This window comes from Xiphias gladius, chromosome 18, assembly GCF_016859285.1.
Source record: "Xiphias gladius isolate SHS-SW01 ecotype Sanya breed wild chromosome 18, ASM1685928v1, whole genome shotgun sequence".
Lineage (NCBI taxonomy): Eukaryota > Metazoa > Chordata > Actinopteri > Istiophoriformes > Xiphiidae > Xiphias > Xiphias gladius.
Window position 1 is genome coordinate 4,137,462 of NC_053417.1, and position 8,592 is coordinate 4,146,053.

Here is an 8,592-nt window from a genome sequence, read left to right on the forward strand (position 1 = left end):
TCCTGGCCGTTGACCGTGTGCTGGTGCAGCAGAGCCAGCCGAGATAGGGAGCGGGAGTGTAGCACTGCTTAATGTGGAACTGTTAGAGTAAAAGTGTAAATCTAGTTTCATCTGCCAAGCTTAATGGCTCGCTTGCCTTCACGCGTCCCACCGAGCCAGCCTCCACCATACCGAAACCCCCCCCCGAGCTGAATAATCGCCACGCGCCTGTGTTTTTCCTGCTGTGAAATATCAAGGTGTCTTAGTAAACCCACTGAAACCGGACTCCGCTCAGAAAACCTTTCTAATCCACGTGTCTGCATACCGGGTGTTGCAGTTTTCTATTTCCTGTCGTCCCACGCGTAAAGAGCTGTGTTGTCTGTTCTACTCCTTTTAAAACAGGATGAAAAACAGTGTTTTTCAGGTTGAACCAAATTGGCCCGGAACACCATTTGAACTGACGGTGCGGTTTGTCGTGATGGTCGAGAGTTTTTCCTCGACCACATGGGGGCAGCAGTGCAGCTTTCGAGAGGCAGCGTCCTTGCCTTCAGGTGAGCCTCGAGTTACCTGATGCTGTCGGCGAGCTGCGGGAAGCCAGGAACCGGCGGCCCCGCTGCGGCACGCAAGCAGCACCGCGGGTCCAGGCCGACGGGGCGACGAGTCGGGTGCTGTCACCGCAGGGTGGCGGAGGGGGCAGCCGAGACGGCGAACGCGGGAGTTGGTGGGTGTTTTCGGGATTGCGTAAATGCGCGCCGGTGAGTGGTGAGGGGAGGAGACGGGAGGAGAGGGTCGGAAAGAGGAGGCAGGAAAGGGGGGGGGGGGGGTGTTGAGTCAGTGGAAGGAGGACGATGGTAACTGTCACAGGTACACTGCAAGAGCGACGTTCCCGCCTTTGCCCTCTGCTGATAACATGCTCTGTCCTGCTCCGACGCGCAGGCGGGCACGGACTGTTGTCACCAAACTTTCCGCCTCTCCGCGTCTATTTCCTGCGGCCAACTGACGCACGGGCACGCCTGCGGACTTTTTGAAAGCGGCTACATCCTGGCCCCGGCGCCGCTGGAGGGACTTCAGGGTGGAAGCTCGATGCAGTGTCGCGCCTCACCTCCTGTGCACATGTGCTCTGTTGGACGAGATGTTGTCGGGCGTCGAGGAGCCGTGCGCACCAACTGGGGTGTGAACAGGTGAGGACACTCTGTGTGCGTGCAAGTTTAAAGAAGTCCACGTTTAACGGTGCAGTTGTGGCGATTGACATGGGGGACGAGGATCAGGCAGTTGCCGGCAGAAATCTGTTTGGGCGCCGTATCCAAAATTATTCCCATCACAGATTAGTATGTAGGACTCGGACTTCAATGGGTCAACGCTGCTTTTGGGAGTTTGGAGGGCAAAATAATATCTGCACCGTGGACTTTGCTCAATCCTGCCCGGTGGCAAAGCGACGCCGCTGCGTTGCGTCATGTGATGGAGCACCGAGCCGCTTGTGGTGCAGATTCAGGGATTTAGGTGAGGGGTGGCTGGGCCAGTCCATCCAGCTGTTTAGTGAGATGCGTCATTACTAGTCGAGCCGTTGCCATCTGCTGCACTGCCAAACATCTGGATGTGCCCGTCATACTCTAGCAGGGTCTATTATGTCAGGGTCTTCAGTTTTTTCCAGCACCCTCAAGTTTCCTCTCTCTTTTTACAGAGTTGAGTGTGTGTCTTGAGGTATAGAGCCGCCTTCCTCCTGGGAATGATGAGATTGCTGCTCTCACACTCTCCCACCATCCTCACTTCCTTTTAAGAGCAGCATCCCCCCCGCTCTCTGTTCTGCTTAAGAGGCTGTTTGTTCCTCTAACAAAATTCCAACTTGTGCTGTACCTTCCAGCGCCGCTCTCCTCTCTCTTTCCCCTTCTCTCTGTGTTGGCGCTGCTTTTCCCGCCTGATCCTTGCTGTTAGCCCCTCACTTAGTGTGGGTTCATTTCCATAATGAGGATTACAGCTGACGTGCAGGTTCCGGGCCTGTCTGGCTGGATCCAGCAGAGAGCATAGTGCTGTGGCAGCTCTCATTGTGCCAGCAAAATGCCACGTTCGATCAGAACTCGCCAGGAAGGCTGCGGTCTGCTCCGACAGAGCGAGCCCTGCCCCTGCCACCATCAGTGCAGAAGGAGTGATGGGGCAGTCCGAGTATGAAATAATTCATGTATGAAATTGGCTACTGATGTTGTATATTGCACAATGACTTGTTAGATATAAATGGATAAATTCAAATGCATGACGATTTTTTTCCACACAATATAAGCACTGCAAGTTGATGGCCTAATCCATGAATGGTTTTGATTAGCGTCAGTTCTGTCTGGAGGAGGAAAAAAAACATTTCTTCTTGTTACTGTTTGTTGTTTTTATTTAAATCATGCATTTGACTTGCGCTGCATAAACAATTAAGTCGCCCACTTTACAGCTAAATTTATTTTAAAGTTCAAACCAAGGGTCAGAGCCCACAAGAGGATACACAGTCCTGAAGCTAGTCGGTCTCCACGTGACAGAAACAGAAAGAAATTTATTTTTGATGAAGCTGTTTCCCATGGCGGATGACAACATGCCACATCCGCTCTGCCTGTTTTGCCTGTTTAGCTTCTTTTCTTGGCTTCTTATTTAATGTTCCTGTTCCATTTCCCTCTTAAAAACTCTCATAGCTTCATTTTCAGGTCATTTTGTGGTGATTTAGTGAAAGCACTGTGGCTTTTATCCCTGAACCACCTGTTGTTTGTTGCTTGTGATGCTTGCGTTCTAGGAGCTCGGGCTTATTGTCCTCCTGTTGAACTTGCTGTAATTTGTTCTGGATATCAGCATCACCTGAGAACAGTTGTTGGTAACTCGGGTCCTCATTTATCAGCTGTGTTTTGCTTAGTCCATGCGAACGCTCATTTCTACACATAGAACCTAATTTCTTAGTTTCCGCTTGTGCTTGAGAGTGTGCGTACACTGAGAAACCCTACTGACCATAATGACCAACAAACCCCCAAGTGATACACAGATGTGATCGTGGGTGAAGAAATTCCTAAACTGTAGATACATAAACAACTCTACTGTCAACCTTGTAAACATAATTGATAGGTTTTCAACCATTGTTGGTGAAGATGTGCTTCTCTGTTTTTATTTGGAAAATAGAGTAATCGTTTCTTTCAGAATGAAATTATGCCATTCATGCCCCTACTTCATCTTCTATTTCCGCTACTGTGTCACTATAATATTTATTTTTATACAAGTAATTTGTGGAAGTGTCAAATAAAACAGTTTGGTTTAGCTGAATTTCATTTGATACTGTGGTGGGCTAGGGTTCTCAGTAGTGAAACTTGAACACAGAGACTGCCTGACATTATACAGCATTTTGGTGGGTAGCCTCAGGCTTAGCAACATTTCACCCAAACCACAATTTGTGCCCGGTAAGGGAGAACCTAACGAACTGTGCCAACTGCATCAAATGTGATGTAACTACGCATAATGAGTACTTGTGTGACAACAAACGAATTGTGGAAATGTTGGAAAATGTTGCAGAACACAATTTAAAATACAGTGACACCAGTCATAATAGAGGAAAACTGTTATATTCCAAACACTGTAAATTCTTTCACCGGCTACACGCTGAGAAGCTTTCCCACACACCTACTCTTGTGACACTGCAGTATGTTAAGCTCATTGTGTGTGATGTTTTACATTTTATCTTTCTTGAGTGTAACGTTAAGGCTGCTGGGTCTTTCAAAGGAATGTGTTGGACTCTGCAGGACAGAGGAAGGGAATGAGTGTGCAGTATAAAATGTCTTAGCTGTGGTTAAGGTGATTTGTGTTGGAGAGATATGGCCACTACCACACACACACACACACACACACACACACACACACCAGCCCGCTACACACATTGACCCGGACAGATGAGTGTGGAACTGAGCCAGTATTTCCATCAGAGGATTAAGTGCGATGCTTACAGTGGACAGTTTGCAGATCAGCCTGCTAACGCTGGGGACTTTTAGGCCTGGATGAATTGTCGGAGGGAAAGAGAGAGAGAGAGAGATGGAGAAACTAAAAAAAGCAGGATGGTGCATGTAGAGAAAATGAGTCTTAAGCAGCTCAAGCAGGCAGAAAATTGAGTTAGTTTTTCAAAATAAGTAGTTTGACATTTTGCAAAATATGTGTATTCCCGCCAAGAACTGGAGGAGACATTCAATACCACTCTCATGTCCGACAGTAAATATGAAGCTGCTGCAAGTAGCCAGTTAGCTTAGCATATGGATCACAGAGAAGGGGAAGCAGCTAGCCTGGCTCTGTCCAAAGTTTAAAAAAAAACAAAACAAAAAAACCCAAAAACAATCTGCCTACCAGCCTGTCTAACGCTCGCTGCCTAACACACTGTATGTCATTTGTTAAAACCGTCAAACATCCTCTTCATCAATCAGTTCATATCCAAATTTGTCCATTTTGACCTTTTTTAAAGTAACAACCCATAAAATGACGACATTAGAGAACACTGTAAATAGCTCGCCAAGCCAGCAGTGAAAACATGTCCGCAGAATCAGCTCAGTAGCTGTAGGGCCACTTAGTCACGTGAGCGTGGCCTAGCGGGTCGTGGCAGTCTGTCAAGATTCTCCCCACTGTGCTGGGCCAAGAAATAGTTTAGCACATTACCCCTAGTAAAATAACAACTTGTCATTTTTACATTTTGCTTTTGTTAGGGATTAAACAAACAAAATATAACATGTTAATGAGCTTTAGAGGTGCTGATTTTGTTTCGCTTGGATGGAGCCAAGCTAGCTGTTTACCCAGCTAATCTGCTAGCATGTTTTCACTGCTGGATGACTACTATTGGCTTAGTGAGTTATTGCAGTGTTTTCTAATAGGCTGGATGTGACAGTGTTGTTTTTATCAGTTTTTGTTTTTGTTTTTTTAATTTAATTAAAATGTTACAATGGACACATTAGAGTAGGAATGATTATTGAAAACGACATTTGATCGATTAATGAGATGAGATATAATGTTAGTAGTGACCTTTAGAGGCCCTGATAGGTGGATTTCATTACCTTTTGACAGAGCCTGGCGAGCTGTTTCCCCCTGCTTGCTGTCTTTGCAAGTGGTATCAATCAATAAAATGTTGAACTATTCCTTTAATCCTTATATTTTATTATAATTATTTTTTCATATTGAGACTAAGATCAAGTAGAGAGGAGAGTAAAAAGGATCAGTGAGGAAGTAGAGAAAGTGATCAGCTCACTTCCATGGTTCTTACCTCCAACTGTGAAGAGGCAGATTTCACCCACTGTGTGAGCCTGTTTCTCCTCTAGGCTCCTCCATATAGTATGTCGAGTCAGGATTCTCTTAAGGACTCACAGTGGCTAAACAGGTGTGTGTGTTTTGTTTATGTGTGAGACAGCTGCTGCATCATTTAATTACAATTTATTGTTGATATGACACCCCTCATTAGGCCCATTGACCCAGTACAAGTGAGGCGGGGGTGGTGGGATCATGATTACAGAGACAGTAGAGTTCTGGGGAACATGTTGGCCTGTACTTGTTTTATTGATATATTTGGAACAAAGGTAGGTCCTCTGGGGATTAAACAAATGCTTTGTTTCCAGCAGCAGCAGCAGGAGCAGCTGTGCGTTTAGAATAAGAAGCATGAAACCTGTGCATGTGGGTATATTTAAGATCATAGCTCATTCCCAGCTCAATGCAGCAAACTGTGTGATTGGGCCGGCTAAGATATATCTTGATATTGCAACATGCCGTATATACAGTACAATATAGCCCTATAAACGCGAATGTCCATGACTAACCGACGGACTGGGTGATGAAGCTACACCATTGATCAGCCGCATGCTGCGTGAGTGAGTTGACGTTATGCCATTGGTTGGTTGGCTGAATAGTTGGAGTTTCCCCATTGACCGTTGCTCTATCAAAATTAATAGGTGCAATCAGTTTCTATTAAGTCCCTAGGGGAGTGTTTACAGGCAGTGTTGTCAACTTAGTGACTTTGTCGCTAGATTTATGGACTTTTCACACCCCTTTAGCAACTTTTCTTGAAAAAAGGACCTAGCGACAAATCTAGTGACTTTCTGGACAAACATTAGCTACTTTCCGCAGAAGAGAGTCGCCAGTATTGCCCCGTGAGCACGAGGTCGCACTTCCCCCCGCAGGCACACCTCTATGCATCTCATTCAATTGACCACATGGCAGCTGACACAGAGGTGAATGGGTTTCTCACTTTCTCTCTAACAGATCATTTGACATGTAAATAGAGCCAAAATCATACCACTACCATTGTCTTTAACCTATGTGTATGGTGATTATGTCAGATGACATGGTTAACATTTAGTATTAATGAGCTGTGTTTCAGTCACTAATTCATACTTGTTCCGAGGTCTGACAACAGAAACAGAAAAACATGTGAGAACAGCTTTATTGGGAATTCAGCTGTATTAAATTACTGTATATGTGAGCACAGACAGTAGGAGGAAAGCAAACAGATAAATGGCGGTCCACCCATTTACTAGGTTTTGACCTACTCTTGTCTTAGAAGTTGTTTTGTAAAATTATTTTTCTATTTAGATCAATTACTTTGACAAACTAGTCTTTGATAAATGCTTAAGATTTGTGCAGACCAGCTCACATTCTTTTATTAAATGATATTAAACATTTTAATCATGTTTTACACAAAACCGGGTATAAAATAAAAACGTAATTTAAAAAAATGTAGGTTTTCCACAACTGCTGACAAGGCAGAAGAGGCTTTTTCCACGGCACACATTTTGACATGTAACCGTAGGAACAGCACAGGTGTAATCAATGACCTTAATGATGGCTGCATCCCATTTGTCTCAGGTGGTTCAAGGGTTCTGGGTCTGGTGCATGATGGCTCACTTTCATGGCTTACTGGAACATTTAAAGAGAATGTGTGTTTGTTAATGTTTTTAGCTACATCTGATCTTTTGAACTGATTTGGATGTTTTTTTTTTTTTTTTTTAAACAATTATACAAAAGGGACTTTGTAATCGTGGGATTTTTGATACTTTGGCTGTTGTTTGGTCAGTTTCTTTATAACAGTATCACTCTGAGTGGCAGAAGCTGGATGTTTTAACTGTTTTTTCCAGCACTTGAATATATCTGTTTCAAATTTCTCACACTCAGCAGCAGCATTTTGTCTTCAGGTGTTACTGTAAACCTGTCTTAGGTTGGTTTTAGGCATCTCCAATACTTTACACTGAAGATCAGCCTCGCCGGAATTTGTAATAATTTTATTTTCTTCTTATATTGCAACGATCCCATTCACATTTTGACCTATGGTATCATTGGTCACGATGAGTGTACATGTGGTTAATTAAATGATTACTTAAGAGTTTTCCTTAAAGGTTACTGTTACACTTCACTGTAAGCTGGAATTAGATGCTTTATAAATGCATCTTATACTTCACTTTTAGCAAATACTTTTCTGCGCCTATGTTGGCTCTTTAGAGCATTCTAAAGTGAAATTCATAGAGGTTTGATGGATACTGGCTCTTGTACAGCTAAATACAGTGACATCGAACATCTGTGACTAGTAGAAGGAATTTGCTTGATCTTAATCATCCGTAATAAGAGAAAGTGAATTGATCATATTCATTTTCAAGTGTGTACAAATCTGCACTCACAGACTCTAGGCTGAGATGGTGGCTTCTCTCCATCTTTCTCACTCAACTGAACACGCCGGCCAAGTTTGTGGCCATGGCAGCAGTTCCTGCTTGCACTGTAGCGAAAGCTAGTGACGCTAGGCACCAAAGATGCAGAAAACATAGTTAAATGAACACTAGGGGGATTATAACATGAAGTTTTGGTTCTAGGCTCGTCATATGTTGTGAAGCTGCATATGACGACTTATATATTTCACAGAAAATAACTGTCAGGCTGAAAAGAGCGAAAAACATGTTTTTTGTCAGTTTGTTGCAGGCACATCAGTACTTAGAGTAATTTAGAGGAAGGGGGGAGGCTTAATTAAATAATTACTGTAATGGCTTAAAGTATTAGTCCAGTAGTGAGAGAATCCAGCTCAGTGGAGACATAGTTATTTGATTACTTTTTATGATTGCTTCCACTGTTGTCTTTGCCAGAAACACAGACTCAAATAGGAGGGAAACTAGCAGCTGTGTGATTGCGTTGTATGTATGCTGCCACATGGACTGGTGGGTATTATTTCAAGTTTGCCAGAGGCTCAGAGATGCATCAGCTCAAGGAAACTGATTGCTGTTTGATTGCTTCATGTGATTGCTGCCATCAGAAACACTGGCTTTGATACTAGCTCTTGCTGGAGAGTCGTGTGAAAACGATTGAACCTTCCATAAAGGAGAAAGATTGGATTTATCATGAGAGTGTTTTATGGCTTATGCACACTAGACACACAACTATGGCTGCAAATGATTACTTTGATTAATGGACTCATTGTTTAGTGTATAAAATGAGTGAAAATAGTTCCCAGCCTGAAGGACTTTGCCCATTTGACCTGTCACATCTTTCTATGAAGAACTTGCTGTAATGATTGTAATGCATATGGCATAATTCACTTGAGATGAATCGATAGTCTGAAAGGAATTGTGAGGAGAAAATCTCCATGGCATT